The following is an 18855-nucleotide window of genomic DNA, read 5'->3' as shown; positions in this document are numbered from 1 at the left end:
CCATATTTCTTCTATACCCTGTGCTTATCACTGTAGAGTGGTTTTAAATCTTCACGGCCAGGCATGGTGGCTCACACCTGTAATCCCAGCACTTTGGGAGGCTGAGGCAAGTGGATCACCTGAGGTCAGGAGTTCGAGACCTGCCTGGCCAACATGGTGAAACCCCATCTCTACTAAAAATACAAAAATTAGCCGGGTGTGGTGGTGCATGCCTGTAGTCCCAGCTACTCGGGAGGCTGAGGCAGGATAATTGCTTGAACCCAGGAGGCAGAGGTGGGAAAATTTGGGAGGTGAGCCAAGATCGTGCCAACTCACTCCAGCCTGGGCAACAGAGTGAAACTGTCTCAAAAAAAAAAAAAATCTTCACACACACACACACACACACACACACGCAAAATAGTCATAGAGCTTTATTTTTATGCAATCGATTATAATCAGTTCTCTGCCCCACTTCTGCCAGGGCTGGCAGAAATCTCCCTCATCTCTACAACTGGGGTTTGTTCCACTCATCCCAAAAGTCTATGAAGGGGGACTTAGTTTGAGGAGGGCATCTGGGAGGACTCTATTCATGGCCGAGCTTGCCACCTTTGGTTCACTCCTTGTCCAGTGCTCCACACCTTGGTTCCCCTTTGTCTGGCCTGGCTCCTGGTAAGCAGACAGTGCCAGGATCCCATCCCAGGCTTGCGTGTGGGGCTCTTTGCTGGGACCTGCGGGCAGTCTCCCTGCAGCCAACCCCCAGGGAGCTCCCTCAGAGGTCCTGCCACCCCCCGGGGCAGTGCAGGTGCCTGCTGCTCACACAACCCCACCTAATGTGTCCTTTTTAGTGCTGGGGACTCTCTTTCTCCCTCTTTTGGCTTGCCCAGTCCTTTCTCTCCTGCTTTCCCTTTGTCCTCCTCTGTGGGACCCATACACTACTCTTGATGAAACAAAAATTCATATTTTATGAAACCCTCCAGCCACATTATGTGCTATATTAAATTAAGGAGTTATGTTTATATGTATGTTTTCCCAATTAGCAACACACTTGGGGCAGGCAAGAGCTGTGTTGTATTAATCTCTACTATTCCAAAAGCTGAAAAAAATGCCAGACACACACTTGAGATGTTTTTGTTGAGTTGAATTGAATTAAATATCTCTGTTGTCCAGGGTTATCCAAGATGAGTCTAATTCAAGATTCTTTTTTCTCTTTCTGCCTTTTTTTTGTGGGTCTGGTTGTTTGAAGAAAAATCACAAGAGTTTCTATCTTATGGCCTCTTTGAATCTTTGGGAATTGGCAAAACCCAAAGTCAGGTGAGTGATAACATCTTGTCAGTAGCTGGGAGATAAAGGAATTAGGTTTCAGCCCTTGGAGAAAAAGAGGCGGGGACAGGCCAGAAGAATAGGGTTACAGCCTATTCTATTTCTATTCTAGTTAACTAGAATAGAAAATTAGAGACAGAGCAGAAACCCAGTCTTAGCGACTGTATCTATTTGGTGGTGATGACCAGGAGCAAGGCGCTGGCTTGGTTGGGCACTGGGGCATGGGGGCCTAACATTATCCCACAGGACAGCACCCTTCCATCTGGTAGGGGCATGCTAACACCTGCCATGCCTAGTTCTCAGTGACTCCGGACACAGTGGGGGCAGCCTACCCATTAAGGCCTTCATCGTCTTTGGTCTAATTTCCTGTTATGGAAATCACAAAGCTCGATGGAGTCATCTCCAAATGGAGAGCTGTCCTACTCTGCATGGAAGCAGGTCTCCAGGCAGATGAAAGATGGCTCCTGAGGAAAGAACACTGACGTTAACTCCAGGGGCTGCTCAAGTCCTAGGGTGGTGATCAAGGCTTTAGATCCACAGAATGTAGAAGCTCTGATATCTGGAGTTTGAAGCTTTGGTTGCATCCACTGGCTAGCTGAGTAGAATTTTGGATTTTTGTCTCTGGCTGAGACTGACAGGTTATGGGGACTCCAAATGTTCCCTGAGTAATGTCATGGAGTCCATGGATTCACTGAATAGAATGTTGTGGAAAGTCTGACTAGAGCAGTAGGGCCACACCAGCTAAATTAGTGTTCACTCTTCTTTCTGAGTATGGTGAGCCCACAAGGCTGGCTGCCTCTGAAGGTCCCTCCTGGTTCTCAATAGTAAACCTCATCATCAGCAGAGAGTATGGTGGGGCTCCTCTTCCTGTGTGCTGCGGCTCATGAGCACACACATACAGTTTGTCTAAGACCTGGATCAGATATTTAGATGTAAGTGAAAGAGAAGGGGTTATTACTGAGTTCAGGTTTGGAAACTGAGTTGTTTGGAAACTGTTTCTTCCCACTTCCCTCTGGGTAATATTGTGATAAAGGTTTTCAACAAACACTGTCAAACAATGTCTTGTTTCCAGTTACATTTTCATGGAATGTAATTAGATTATTTTAGTGACCAATAGTGAAATGATTATGTCGTAAGCCAGGCTGCTTCAGGCCATAAGCTGATGTAGAGTTTTGGAGATGACACACTGATTGATCCTTGGCGTAGGCAGAGGTGAAATGTGCAGTTTATTGGGATGGTGATAACTCTACCTTGACTCCACATTCAGGATAAGTAGTAGATCTTTTAGTTAGAATTACAATTCTCCATTCAGAAAAACTCTGAAGAGTTTATGAAAGACCATTTGTAGTGAAAAGAATTAACATAGTATTTATTTATTTTCTGTTTCCATATGCCTTTAGGATTAAAAATATTTGGATTAAAAACATTTTTTTCTTTTTAAAATCAAAGTTTTATTTTGAGATCACTGTAGATTCTCATGCAGTTGCTAGAAATATTACACAGAGACCCCATGTGCTCTTTACCCAGTTGCTTTCAGTGGTTAAACAAATCCTGGTATATCCATGGTACCATGAATTACAGTACAATATCACCACCAGGATATTGACATCAGAACATCCAAGCTACAGGGCATTCCACCGCTGCAAGGATTCCTCATGTGGTCTATTTATAGTCATACCCACTTTCTCTCCTATCTCCACCCCTCCTTAGACCCTGGATACCACTACTCTGTGCTCCACATCTATAATTCTGTCATTTTTGAGAATATTATGTAAATTGAATCAGATAGTGTGTATCTGATAGTGTGTAAGCCAGTCTTTTGGAACTGGCTTTTTCTCACTAGCATCATTCTCTGGAGATTCATCTGTTTGATGTATTTATCTATAGTTTCTTCTTACTGCTGAGTAGTATTCCATAGTATGGATATATATTAATAGTACCCAATTTTTTAACCATCTACCTGCTGAAGGACATCTAGTTGTTTTCAGTTTTTAACTGTTGTAAATAAATTGCTATAAATATTTGTGAACAAGTTTTTGTGTGAATGTAAGCCTTCATTGCTCTAGGACAAATGTCCAAGAGTATAATCACTGGGTCATATGTTATTTGCATGTTTATTTTTTTAAAAAATTGCCAAACTGTTTTCCAATGTGGCTGAATGATTCTACATTCCTACCTGCAATGTACGAGTGATCCAATTTCTCTCCATCCATGCATTGGGTGTTGCACCCAACATTGGGTGTTGTTACTATTTTTTATTTTAGCTATTAATGTAGGTATATTGGTGGTATCTCATTGTGTTTTTAATTTGCATTTCCCTAAAGGCTAATGATGTAAAATATTTCATGGGCTTATTTTCCATCTGTATATCCACTTTGTCTTTGTGTCTTTTGTGCATTTTCTAATTCGATTTTTTTAATTGTTAGTTTTGAAGCTTCTTTATATATTCTAGATATTAGTGCTTTGTTGGATATATGATCTGCAAATATTTTCTTACACTCTGTAACTCATCTTATCATTCTTTCAACAAAAGTTTTTAGGCCAGGCACAGTGGCTTACACCTGTAATCCCAGCACTTCAGCAGGCTGAGGTGGTGGATTGCTTGAGCTCAGGAGTTTGAGAACAGCCTGGGCAACATGGCAAGACTCTGTCTCTTTAAAGTAATAACACAAAAGTTTTAAACTTTGATAAAGCATTCCCTCCCCTTCTATTTCCTGGAAAAGATGTACAGAATTGGTGTTAATTCTTCTTTAGATTTGGTAGGAATCTCCAGCGGAATCCTGGAGATAAATATTTCCATCTGGGCATAAATATTTCTTTTAGGGGGTTTTAAAATTACAAATTAAATTTCCCTAATAGTTATTGGCTATTCAAACTAGTTATTTATATTGGATGAGCTGTGGTAATTTGTCCTTTTCAAGGACTTGGTCCATTAAATCTAAGTTTTTGTAGTTATGTGTGCTAAGTTGTTATGGCTTTCCCTCATCATCCTTTTGCTGTCTGAAGGGTCTGTATTGGTTTTCCTTGTTTTATTTCTGATATTAGTAATTTGTATCTTCTCTCTTTTCCCTTTGCCAATCTTATTAGAGGTTTGTCAGTTTCATTGATAACCTATTGTTTTTCTCTTTTGAATTTCACTGATGTATCTTTGTTATTTCTGGAAGCTTGCTTTGGATTTATTTTTGTCTTCTCTTTCTAGGTTCTTGATAGAGGTACATAAATAAATGATTTAAAACTTTTGTTTTCTATTGTGTACATTCAGTGCTATAAATTTCCCTCTTAGCACTGCTTTTAACTGTGTCCCACAAATTTTAATGTTATGTTTTTAATTTTTATTTAGCTCGATGCATTTACAAATTTTCCTTGAGATAGCCTCTTTGACTCAGACTATTTAGAAATGTGCTTGTGAGTTTACAAGTGCTTGAAATTTTTCCTGTCATCTTTCTCTTACTGATTTCTAGTTGATTTTATTGTGATTAGAGAACATACGCTCTCTGATTTCAATTCTTTTACATTTGCTGAGGCTAGATTTATAGCCTAAGATAGTGTCTGTCTTTGTTTTCTGTTGCTTATAACAGAATACTCAAAACTGGGCGATTGATAAAGAAAAGGATTTTTTTTTTTTTATGGTTATAGAGGCTGGGAAGCCCAAGGTTGAGGGCTGCATCTTGTCAGGGCTGCTTCTTGCTGGGGCGGGCTTACTGCAGAGTCCTGAGATGGTGCAGGGCATCACATAGAAAGGGGGCTTAACATGCTCATGTCCTAGTTTAGGTCTCTCTTCCTTTTCTTGTAAAGCCACCAGTCCCACCTCTATGACAACTTATTAACCAATTAATCCATGAATGAACTAGTCCATTCATGATGACAGAGCCTTTATGACCCAATCACCTCTTAAAGGTCCCACCTCTCAATACTGCCGCATTGGGGACTAAATTTTACAATGAGTTTTGAAGGGGACAAACACTCAAGTCATAGCACTGCCTATCTTGGCATAGGTTTGGTGGGCACTTGAAAAGAATGTTCATTCTGCTGTTGAGTGGAGTGTTCTATAAATGTCAATGAGCTCTTGTTGTTTGATGGTATCCTTGATTATTTTTTGTCTAGTTTTTTTTACCAATGGTTGAGAGGGGATGTTAAAGTTTCCAGTGATAACCGTTGACTTGTCTATTTCTCCTTTTAGTTCTATCTGTTTTCACGTCACATATTTTGTCGCTCTGTTGTTTGGTGCATACACATTTAGCATTTCTATGCCTTCTAAATGGATTGACTCTTTTATCATTAAATAACGTCTCTGGTAATTGTTTTTGCTCCGAAGTCTACTTTATCTGACATGAACATTGTTACTCATTTTTTTGATTAGTGTTTGCATTATATATATATATATTTTTTTTCTATCCATTTACTTTCTACTTGCCCATATTGTTATACTTGAAGTGAGTTTCTTATAAACAACATATATTTTGGGCCATTTAAAGAGTGTTATCTGCCAACTTCTACCTTTTATTTGGCCTCTTTAGTGCATTCATGGAGTACTTAATTCTATTCCAAATTAAAGTCTTGTGAATGCTATCTGATAGACAGAAAATAAATCATCCAGTATCCTGAGTGCATGAGAGGTTAAGAAAGCTCATTTGATGTAATCTCAGCACTTTGGAAGGCCAAGGTGGGCGGATCACGAGGTCAGGAGTTTGAGACCAGCCTGGCCAACACAGTGAAACCCTGTCTCTACTAAAAATACAAAAATTAGCTAGGTATGGTGGTGCATGCCTGTAGTACCAGCTACTCAGGAGGCTGAGACACAAGAATTGCTTGAACCCCAGAGGCAGAGGTTGCAGTAAGCCACAATCACGCCACTGCACTCCAGCCTGGGCGAAGGAGCTAGACTCCATCTCAAAAAAGAAAAAAAAAAAAAAAAGAAAAGAAAGCAAGCTCATTTCAGGTGGGGTGTGGTGGCTCATGCCTATAATCCCAGCACTTTGGGTGGCTGAGGCAGGTGGGTCTCCTGAGCTCAGGAGTTCAAGACCACCCTGGGCAACATTGTGAAACCCGTCTCTACTGAAATGCAAAAAATTAGCTGGGCATGGTGGTGCATGCCTGTAGTACCAGCTACTCAGGAGGCTGAGGCACGAGAATCGCTTGAGCCCCAGAGGCAGAGGTTGCAGTGAGCCGAGACCATGCCATTGCACTCCAGCTTGGGCTACAGAGTGAGACTCTGTCTCAAAAAAAAAAAAAAAAAAGCTCATCTCAACTTTCCAAACTGCTTTTCAGTCAAGCACATGAGAAATTAAAACAGCAGCTGCATGAGGTGTTTACTCATCTCTTAGAAATGATCTACTTCCTGCTGAGGGACTCCTCGCTCACCTCAATTCCTGGCACTGTTTTTCTCATTCTTATGTACTAGTCACAACTCCGTCCTCTTGGGAGTTTGTGGAGTGTGGTGAATCCAGGATGAGCTTCCTTATTTTGAGGTGGCTTTCACTGCAGTGGTCTCTTTATTTGGACTTGCTATTGGTTAAACCATCGGAGCTATTCTGTGTAACTGTCCATAGACATGGGTTGTAAGGGACTGATATTTTAGCTGTGTTTAAACTCTCATATGGCTAAGGGCAGCTTATTTTTTTCTCAGGCAAAGGAAAAGAAACACAGGAAACATCCATCAGGTCATATTTAATGCTGAAAAGTTCTGACGCAGTTTGACTTCATGGTGCTAATGACAGATTTAAATGAAACTGATGCACATGAATCTGAAATTTGAATTTTCTCTGTTTCTGGAAAATTAACATGCGTCTTTAGAGGCATGATCTGTCCTCACACCCAGGAAGACATGAATGAGATATCTAAAGCAGCACTCAATAGGATAACCAGGAAAGCCACAGGAGGGCTAGAGAATCGGCTAGTGGAGTTGAAAGCCACATCAAATGGTTAGAACTTAGTTACTAGTGTGTAATCTCTTGGATAAGAGATGTCTAAATCCAGAAGAACCAATGCCAGAGGTGAAGCCCGTCCATCCATCCATCCATCCATCCATCCATCCATCCATCCATCCAGGTAAACCTGATGGGGTCCATAGAAAAACAAGAGGCAGCAACATGTTTTCCTGCACAGGGAAGCTGGGTTCAAGACTTATGCCAGTCAAGCAGCCTGGAGGTCTGAAGTGTCAACCTGGGGAAAGAAGGAAAGTGTGGAAAAGACAAGGGAAGGCCGGGCGCAGTGCTGTAATCCCAGCACTTTGGGAGGCCGAGGCGGGTGGATCACCTGAGGTCAGGAGTTCGAAACCGGCCTGACCAACATGGTGAAACCCCGTCTCTACTAATAATACTAACTTAGCCAGGCATGGTGGCGCATGCCTGTAATCCCAGCTACTAGGGAGTCTGAGGCAGGAGAATCATTGGAATCTGGGAGGCAGTAGTTGCAGTGAGCCGAGATTGCACCATTGGACTCCAGCCTGGGCAACAAGAGGGAAACTCCGTCTCAAAAAAAAAAAAAAAAAAAAAAGACAAGGGAAAAACTTGAGGGCCCGCAGCTTATGGTGGAGGGAAATGAAAAGGGGAGAGGGAGTGTGTGCTGAAAGCCTTCTTAGCCCTGGCCATCCTGGAATGTCCCCTTATCTGGCATGAGGATAACTCCTTGCTCTGAATCAGATCCCAGCGTCTCTGCACTAGGACCCCAGCTGGTCCGGGAGCACACAAACAGCCATCATCTCCTTTGCTTCCCACCTCCACATTTTCTTATATGCCATGCGTTCTTTAAACAATTCTTTCTACAAGATTTTCTGTGTCTTCAGAGAATGCTGCTTGAATGTTGCTAGAGTTTTTATTCATTTCTTATTTAATGTGATATATTAACAGAATGTCTTATAGGAGGGCAATGAAGGACTAGGGAACAAAGGAGTGACACAGAAATGAGAAAAGTTTGAAAGGGAATTTGAAAAAAAACCTCCCAAAGTCAATGAAAAATCTATGTCCTTATAAATGAAGCAATTACACTAATTGAAGGATACAGATCTGAATAAATGAATAGACCAAGCATGCTCCTGAATGGGAAGACTCAATAGTGAAGACACTGGTTCTCCCAAATCAGTGGATGTTATTTTGTCTCAGTGCTAATCCAGTGCTGCTTCTCCTGGTTTCTTCTTATAGGTCATTATTTATATGAAAACTTACTCAAGTACTGTATCTTTATATATTTATTAGCCATCAGTACCTTTTACTATGAATCTAATGTTCATACATTTTGCATATATGTTTATATTGTTTGTCTTATTTATTTTTTTTGGTAGGATTTCCATATATATTCTGGGAATTATTACTGTTCATTCTTGTTGTAAACATTTTCCCTGCCTGTAACTCTGCCACTTATCTTTATACTTTGTTCATGGTGTCTTCTGTTATACAGAACTCTTAAGTTTTATCTGGGTTCAAGTGATTCTCATGCCTCAGCCTCCCGGGTAGCTGGGATTACAGGCATGCGCCACCATGCCTGGCTAATTTTTGTGTTTTTAGTAGAAATGGGGTTTTGCCATGTTGGCCAGGCTGGTCTTGAACTCCTGATCTCAAGTAATCTACCTGCCTTGGCCTCCCAAAGTGCTGGGACTATAGGCATGGGCCACCACACCCGGCCATTTCCTTCTTTTTATTTATAATTCATCAACAACGTGCCTTGTTCAGCAAGGATTCTTCCACCTTTATAAGTTTGTATTTAAAAAATTCCTATATGTACTTTTATTCCACTGGAAGGTTTATATTTATCCTTTTATGCTAGCTAGAATTCATATTTGCATATCGGTCAAAGAGAGAACTGACTTTATTTTCTCTTCTAATTGTATTGCTGGCTTACAGCAGTTTATTTATTTATTAATCATAACTCACCCTTTCCCCACAGTTTTGATATACCGTTTTGATATACCATTTTAAAAACACACTATATATGGACTCATTTCTACTCCTTTTCTGCTTCATTGGTTACTTAACAATTCCTCCATCAGTATTGTTTCAAAATATATTCTGATATCTGAAACAGCAAGCCTCTTTTCATAATTCTTCTTTCTCAAAATTTTATTGGTTATACTTATGTGTTTCCTAGAAGAACTTTAGAATCACCTTGTCACATTTTATAAATCATCCTTTGAGAATCTTGATTAGAGTGTAATAAATCTCCTAACTGATTTGGTAGAACTGATAATTTTACAGTATGGGGGATTCTCAGCCAGAAACATGATTTGTTTCTCGTTGATTCAGGTATTTTATAGTTTTTCAAGAATGTACGATTGTTTTATTTATATATGCCATAAACATTTCTTATTAGTTTTTAGGAGTCTTATGGGCTTATGAAATTTGTAAAGGAGGACTTTTTCTCTATTTATTTTTTACTACAAAATATTAATTTCTGTATGGCATTCTTATTAATCACCCATCTCCCTGAATTCGATTACAGTTTTATTTAGTAAGTTATTTGTCTTGGTATTCTAGGTATATAATCCTTTCAGTTGAAAACATAGAATTTTCTCTTTTGTTTTCAAAATCATAGCTTTGCTTTATTTTTCTTAACTTACTCTATTATATGAAACCTCTGTGCAATGCCACACAGTAGCAGTGATTACAGAATTATCTTATGCCTGACTTTGTCATATTTTCTAACCCCTACAAACTGAACCAATATTCAAGAATCTTAGTTCTAGTTCCATCTCAGTTGCCGCTCTTTGTTAGTTTCAGTGTATTTATAAAATAAGGAAATTGAATTCATTGAGCTCTTATTTTCCTTCCAGTTCATGTATTATGTGATTTAACAGATAGACATGACAACAAAGATAAGCTTTTAAATGTGAAAATGGGAACAAAATAGGGCCTAATTTATTTATAATAAAATGGAATCTATTTGATAACCAGGTTACAATTTACCTACAAGATTTGAAAAGTTAAGAAAACCCGCCAGTTGGAGATGTAAATCCCAAGAGAGGTCTTCACCCTTCTTGAAAGCTCATATGCCAGAGAAACTAATGATTTGATCAAGAGAGTTTTTTCCCCCCCAGTATTCAGTTGTGCTAAATTGGCTAAAAATGGTGCATAATTGCACGCCACAAGTATCCATACCCAACCTGCCTTACTTTCTTTGACTTTTCCCTTGTAAAATCTTATAATGGACAGAGAAGAGAAATTGGAGAGAATTTGAAGGTTGTGCTAGCAAAACATAAGATATTGCAGTTCAAGTTTAACCTTCATTCCCTTTCTTCTGAAAGTCAGCCATAATTCTCTAGCCAAATTGTCTGAAAAAGGATCCTAAGGGGTGTCAGAGAAAATGAAGCAGATCAGAGAGTTATGGGGCCTCCATCCACTCAGGAGAAAGCTAAGGGGCCTTGCAGGAGACAGTGATGGATTCAAGCCATAGGAAAAAGCATACATCAAGGGCCTCTACCTCATCCCTATCTTTGGAGGATGTGTATAATTTATAGAGTGTTTAAATTAGACAAATGGCCCAATCGATTTAGAATAAGGGACAGGAAACACATGTTTATTTTGCATTAAACTGAACTTCACCAGGGTAGAAATGCTTATGATCTCCTGAGTTATGGTGCTTGGGTTCTCCATGAAAGTGTGCCTAATTACTGGGATTGCTTCTTTGCACAAAGGCGATCCATTATGGAACATGCTGTCTCCATAAAGAACAGGGAATAAGCTAAGCAGCTCAGGCTAAGTGGTAATTTATATCATTGTTTATAGAAAGAAAGAGCAAGAGCAGGCAGGAGGGCAAGACGACAGCAAGAGAACAAGAAAGAAACCTGAAGAAAAGAAGTTTTAGTGAAGATGGAAAGGCTTAAAACATACCATGGAGAATGACCTCAGCCTTCTGTGTGGAGGATTTGCGCTTGGAGATAAGGAAAGAGAGGGACTTCGGAGAGTTAAGCAGTTCAGTTTCCTTTGCATTTCTTACATCTGAGCAGGTGACCGGAGTGAACACTCTGGAAGCCACAGTGGAGTCCTCTGCTTAGGGCCTTTTTCTGGAAACCAGATCAATTCACTGAAAAACAATTTGCGAATGACTAGTTCATTGAGAAGCAAGTGACCAAAACTCTAAGTCACTGAATGACCTGCTCATTGATTTATTGAAGATTTTATTCCAAGGTCTACTTCCCTCTGCATTTGTGGCTGCCATTTCATATGTGAATGGGTGGGCAGTTTGCTGTCGTGCCCTTTTTGTGCATCTCTATCCTGACCCTGTGTGTGGTGCTGCCTTTTCCCAGGCCCCCTGCCCCTGCCCTGGCCTCTGTCTGCAAAGCAGTTGCAGCAACCTCCCTCTTGCTGTTGAAGATACTCATCTGATGTCTATTGTGAATTGGCTGGAGCCCTTCTACAGGTTTGTTAGCGTCCCTCTGCATCCAGGCCGATGGTGCCTGCCATGCTTCTACATGCTGTTCTCTGCCACCCACCTGAGCCCAGCTAGAGTCAGTGGGGAAGTGGAGGAGCCACATCAAAACAGTGTGGCCACCCCAGTCACCCTCCACTGTGCATTGACGACCAGGCAGCCATTAGACCCAAATGCAGCCCCACAGCATAGAGGCAAATGGAAAGGCCACACATCCTCTTTTCATTCTCCTTCCGTGTGAGGCCCTGCAGAGCCTGGCATCTGTCTTCATCATTGTGGCACCCTCAGACTCTTTCTTCTTCCTGGAGCGAGCTGTGCTCTCTAAAGCCACTGCCTGTGTGGGAAGTACCCCAGCATTTCTTCGCTGTTGCCAGGCATCCCTTCCTGTCCTACCACTTCAAATGCATCTTTTCATGTGTCCTTCCTGAGCACCTCTAGCAGCTGCATGTTCCTGTTTCAGCCTCTGCCTTTCCACAGCTCCTCCAAGATTCCTCTATTGCAGAGCACAGCACCACCTTGCAGGAAACCTCCCAGAGGACTGTGAGGACCATGAAGCAAGGGGCTGCATCTTATTCTCCTTGGTGTCTGTCTGGCCCAGCAGTGGGCCCAGGCCAGGTAAGTCTTCTATGTGTGTGCTGAGTGATCAATGGACAAGAAAACCAAGCAGTGATGGGCCTGAGAGATGAGCACCCTGGCGTGCTGGAGGTGTCTTGATATACTGAGTTTCAACAAGCTGAGTGACAAAAAAAAAATGCCAGGGAACTTGAGAGAAGATGGGAAGGAGGTGGAGGGTCTCTATGAGGTGTGAGTTTCTTCCAACCTGGCGTATCCAGAGTGGGGAATGAATCTTCAAATGCCTAGAGCCTGCTGTCTGTACCATCCAGTTATACTCCAGGAGCAACTCACAACTGGTAATTCCCTTGGTGAATTCAAGCAAGGATCTCCAATTTATTTTTAGATGTTAGATGTAGTGGTTAATTGAATATGCCCCACACCAGCACAGTCCAACCAAACTTCCTGCAATAATGGAAACATCCTATATTCACTCTCCAACATAGCTTCCTCTGGCCACACTGGGCACTTGAATTGTGAATAGTACAAACTGAGAAACTGAATGTCTTATTTTTAAAAATTTTTAATGGATTTTGGCCACTGTCTTGGATAGTGCAGTGAGAAGCAAACCATATGGATTCAAAACCTGTCTCTAGCAAATGTATACTGGCTGTTTGCCTCATGTCCCATTTCCTCATTTATTAAAGGTAATAGTATATGTACTCTTGTTTTTTGTGATGATTAAATTATTAATGTGCTTTGGTTATCTATTGCTACATGACAAATCACTTCAAATGTTGTGGCTTTAAAACACCAGGAGCAATTGATGACATTTCATGGTTGCTGTGGGTCAGGGATTTGGACAAGGCTGGGCTCTGCAGTTCTTGCTTGGTGTCTCTGTGGTTGCAGCCATGTGGCCTTCTCTTCCACAGTGGCTCAGTCACATGGCTGGCAGGTGGTCCAGTGGCCCCTACATGGGCTGCATGAGTGTCCTCCCAGCACAGCAGTTGGCTTCCGCAAGAGCGAGCCACCGTGAGAGTGGGGAAAGCTGCAATGGCTGTGATTCTGTAGCCTCAGAAGCCACTCACTCTCACACTGAATGAGCACCCTTGGGGGCCATCTCAGAGGCAGCTGCCATAGTTAACACTGAGGCCAGGCCTGAAGAAGCCCTGAACAGATAAAGCTTGTTAAGCCTCCTAAGTGACTTTAACCTCACTTGCTTTGCAAACATTACAGAGACTTAACTTGAGCTATTTCTTGTAAATATCTATCTTAAAGAAAAGCAGAACGTAATCTCAACCAATCAGAAGCAGCCAACTCACTTATAATTGAAAGCATACCGTTTTATTGCACGTCACTTTATTGAACTTGACAGATATTGTGCTTTTTTAAAAATTGAAGGTTTGTGGCAACTCTGTGTTGTGCAAGTCCATCGGCACCATTTTTCCAACAGCATATGCTCACTTTGTTGTCACATTTTGGTAATTCCCACAATATTTCATTATTATTATATATAGTGATCTGTCATCAGTGATCTTTGATGTTGCTGTTGTAATTTTTTGCAGGGGGTACAAACTATACCCATATAAGATGGCAAACTTAGTAGATAAAGGTTGTGTGTGTTCTGACCGCTCTACTGAAAAGAGAGACTGTTTCCCTCTCTTTCCCTCTCCGCAGGCCTCCCTTTCCCTGAGACATACCAATGTTGAGATTAGGACAATTAATAGTTCTTCAATGACTTCTAAGTGTTCAAGTGTAAGGAAGGGTCCACATCTCCCACTTTCAATCAACAGCTAGAAACAATTAAGCTTAGTGAGGAAGGCATGTCAAAAGTGGAGACAGGCTGAGAGCTAAGTCTTGTGCACCAAAGAGTTAGCCAAGTTGTGAATGCAAAGGAAACATTCTTGAGAAAGTTAATTTCTTAGAGAAAATCATCATTCATGTATTCAATGAACACATGAACGATAAGAAAGCGAAATAGCCTTATTGCTGATACAGAGAAAGTTTAAGTGGTCCAAGTAGAAGATCAAAACAGCCACAGTGTTCCTTAAGCCAAAGCCTAATCCACAGCAAGGCCCTAACTCTTCAGTTCTATAGAGGATGAGAGAGGTGAGAAAGTTGCAGAAGAAAAGTTGGAAGCTAGCAGAGGTTGGTTCATGAGGTTAAAGGAGAGATGCTGTCTCCATAACATAAAAGTTCAAGGTAAAGCAGCAAGAGCTGATGGAGGAGCTGCAGTAAGTTCTCCAGAAGATCTAGCTAAGATCATTGATGAAGGTGGTTACACTAAACAACAGATTTTCAGTGTAGATAAAACAGTCCTCTGTCGAAAGAAGATACCATCTAAGACTTTCGTAGGTAGAGAGAAGTCAATGCCTAGCTTTAAATCTTCAAAGCTTCAAATGACAGGCTTGTTAGGGGCTAATGCAGCTGGTGACTTGAAGTTGAAACCAATGCTCGTTTATTATTCCAAAAAAACTTAGAGTCCTTAAGAATTATGTTAAATTTCCTCTTTCTGAAAAAACAAAGCCTTGATGATGGCACATCTGTTTACAGCATGGTTTACTGAATATTTTAAACACATAAGTGAAACCTAGTGCTCAGAAAAAAAGATTATTTTCAAAACATTACTGCTCATTGCCAATGCACCTGGTCACCCAAGATGGACATATACAAAGAGATTAATGTTTCATGCCTGCTAACACAACATCCATTCTGCAGCCCATGAATCAAGGAGTAATTTTGACTTTCAAGTCTTATTATTTAAGGAACAAATTTTGTAAGACTATTGTTCCTATAGATAGTGATTCCTCTGATGGATCTGGGTAAAGTAAATTAAAAATCTTCTGGAAATAATTTACCATTCTAGATGCCATTAAGAACATTCATGATTCATGAGAGGAGATCAAAATATCAACATAAACAGGAGTTTGAAAGAAGTTAATTTCAACCCTTGTGGATGACTATGAGAGATTCAAGGCTTCAGTGGAGAATGCACCTACAGATATGGTGGAAACAGCAAAAGAACTAGAATCAGAAGTGGAGCCTGAAGATTAAACTGAATTGCTGCAATCTCATGATAAAACTTGAACCGATGAGGAGTTGCTTCTTACAGGTGAGTAAAGAAAGTGGTTTCTTGAGATGGGATCTATTTCAGGTGAAAGTGCTGTGAACATTGTGAAATGACAACAAAGGATGAATAATTTTATATAAATGTAGATTACAATAAAGTAGTGGGAGAGCTTGAGGGGATTGACTCCAATTTTGAAAGAAGTTCTAATGTGGGTAAAATACTATCAAACAGCATCACATGCTACAGGGAAATCTTTCATGAAAGAGTCAATGGATGTAGCAAACCTCATTGTTGTCTTATTTTATGAAATTGCCATGGCCACCCCAACCTTCAGCAACCACTGCCCTGATTAATCAGCAGCTGTCAACATGTCAACATCAAGGCTAGACCCTCCACCAGAAAAAGATTACAAGTCTCCGAAGGCTCGGATAATCATTAGTATTTCTCAGCAATGAAGTATTTTTGAATTAGGGTATGTACATTGCTTTTTTAGACATAATGCTATTGTACACTTCATAGACTATAGTATACTATAAACATAACTGGTATTCAGTGGGAAACAAAAAACATGTGACACACTTGATTGTGATATTTGCAGTATTTGCAGACAGTAGTTTGTCACTGAACCCGCAATGTCTCCAAGGTATGCTTGTATGTAACTAGAGGTTTTTTCAATGGGATAGACTCAATAAGGCAATTGCATACCCATAATCAATTAAATATTTTCTTTTGTTTGACTTCCCTGTTTGTATTATAGAAATCTCCTTCTTACATTCCTTTGATGGAACTCACAAACCACTTCCTCTTTGGAGCTGCCTAATTCATGAATCCCTGTTTGCTCAAACTCTTTAAAAATTTTACTGTGCTTTGGTTTACCTTTTTAACCCTGCAATGTGTATCAAAGGGTGCTTAGCACATAGTGAATGGAGATATTAGTAGTTCTTCTCTGATGCTTTCCAAGTTCGGCGAAACCTTGAGGCTCTCCACTCACATTTGCAAATGCTAAACGCTCCTGTGGTGGAGAGAGCAGGGGGGCTGGTGTGTGGACACCCTCTGAGGTGTTCTCACTGGCCACTGGTTTCTTTTGTTGTCTCCCTTTCAATTCAGTACCAGAACATCCCTTCATCGGCAACTTTCGAGTGGGCCTGCTGAAACAATCAAGGCAGTGTCTCCACTTAACTTTGAGAAGGTAGTGTGTGAGAGATTTAGAATAAGCAGCTCTGGAACTACTCCCAGTTTACTCTTATAATTACATACGAAAAAAAAATCAAAACCTCAGTTTATTTGTCCAAAAATGGGGATAGTATTCTTGTCCTACATGATGAGTGTGCTAATCCTTCCAGCCAGCATTCACCTGGGGCTCTGTGCTCCAGGCAGGGTGAGGGTTAGGACTGCATGTAGGTGCTGCCTTCACACCCGGAGCAGGCTGGAGGGAGTGGTGTGAAGCCTCCCAACCCCACGGCTGGGGGCAAAGGCTGTGCTGAGGCACCCGGACATGGAGCTGGCCTGGCCTGAGGACTCAGAGTGGAAAGACAGGAAAGACACTGGCTGCGCTGAAGCGCTGGGACCCGGGAAGGGGCGTCTAGGCAAGAGCGCCTGTGAACAGGATTTGTAAGCTGCTCTTGGTGACTTTTGGACAGACACTCTTACTTGCTTTACTGCTCCCTTTTGTCTTCTGCCCCCTTTCCCTAAAAGTATTTCCAAATGTGTGATGCCCACCAGGTTCCTGGGCAGTGCAGCGGGATGTCTGCTTGGTTTCTGCTGCTCCTCACAGAGCCTGGTGGCTTCTTCCTCCCAGGTCTGTGGATCCACACTGTCTCCCTGGCCTCTACCCAGCGCGCAGGTCCCCTTAGCAGAGCAGGAGAACTCAGGTTGGAACTCATTATTGCATGGTGCTTGTCTTGCCACCTGTCCCCATAATGCCTTAAGTGACAATGACAGAGGCATCTGACAATGTATGTGGCCATCACTTTTTATCATTTTAAGATATATGGGCCTTCTTTTTCCAACTCCTTTCCCCCGCCAGACAGCCAGGAGCCCAGAGAAGGGTTGTGTTGTGTCCTTTACTGAGCCCCACAGGCCTGTGTGAGCCAGGGGCTTGGCATGCCTGGGAATAAGAGCTCCAGCCTTTGGCCTTCCCGCAGCCTCTCCTTGAGGCCTTTAGGGTCCCCACAGGCCCTCCCCTCCCCTCTGCATTTTCCGGGATCCAGCCAGCTGCCGGCACACTTTCGTCCTCCTCCGCACACGAGGATCCCCAGGCCCAGCGGTGTTAGCCCAGAGAGGAGTGGGGTTTGGGATGTGATCCACAGCTGATCCCTCGTGGCCCCTCCTCCCCCGAATCCTGAAACATGAGGAGGCCCTTCAGCTGCTGGCTCGGAGTCCGACTATGGGAACTTTCTCCAGTCTATGGGGGCAGCAAGGGTCTCGCCTCAGGGACTTGGTTTATTTATCTAGCTGGACTCCATCCCTTAATATCCTACTTACAGAGGAAGAGGCTTTAGCAGCTAAATGCAGCCCCATCCCCTCCTGTGGAGACTGTGAGCAGAAAAAGAACAGATATTTACAGAGGCCCGAGCCCCCCTTGTTGTTTTCTGCAAGGCTGTCGAGCTGGTGGAGCTTCAGGATCCTGATCAGGAACCCCGAACCCAGCGCTGGAGGCCCTGAAGGTCAGGGCACCCGACCCTCTTCCCAGCCACCAAAGGCCTGTGTTGGTCTGATTGTGGATTCCAAGCTCTAATTTCCATCCATCCTCCCAATCCGAATTCCCTTTGCAGACAACACCATCAGCAATGTAGATAATGTTTTTCCTCATCTTTGAATATTAACACTCATCTGTTTAATTGAGCTACTTTTTACATACATGTAAGATGTGCTGCAATTGCAAAAGAAACATGTGCTTCGTGTTGTATAAGCCATATCTTCCGCAAGACCTGCCATCAAATGATTGCTCAAACATTTGTTGAATGGGATGAGCAATGGAGGTTCAGACAGATGCCCTGACCTACCCAGGCTGGAGGGTAGGGAGCTAGAAATTCATACAACCATGCCTTGTTCTACTTGTTTTGTGAAAGAATCATGTGACCAGTGACAAAGAGGCTGGGCAGCTGGGTCAGGCAGCAGGGACAGCGACTGAGCTGGGGGGACTACAGTGCTGTGCTCCTCTGCACCCGTGCTGCGATGTCTGAGGCCAAGCTGACACTGGCCCCCCACAATCCCTTGGGGCTGCTTCTCCTCAGGGAGCGGCTCTCCGGGTTTCCTGCTTGACTCCTGCTGCTCTTGTGTTGAAGGGCCGTCTCTGGGCAGCTCCCCCTGGCCCCTGGCCAGAGAGCCAGGCCCTGTCAGGCACGCACATGGAGGATGAGGGAGGTGCAGTTGTTTTCACAGGTGCAGACTCTAGAGGGACCCCACGTGGACTCTGTGGCTTCTGCCCCGACGCACTTGCGGGAGGACACAGCTCTGCCCGGAAGGGAGAGTGCTGAGCTGGGTCCCTGCTGCCCATCTCTGTGGCATCACCCTGTCAGTCCTTCCCTGTCACACATATGTTCCGCAAGACCTGCCGTCAAATATTTGCTCAG

The sequence above is a fragment of the Pan troglodytes genome, chromosome 8, assembly GCF_028858775.2.
Source record: "Pan troglodytes isolate AG18354 chromosome 8, NHGRI_mPanTro3-v2.0_pri, whole genome shotgun sequence".
Taxonomy (NCBI): Eukaryota; Metazoa; Chordata; class Mammalia; order Primates; family Hominidae; genus Pan; species Pan troglodytes.
The sequence above is the reverse complement of the archived record's forward strand: the minus strand, read 5'-3'. Positions refer to the sequence as shown.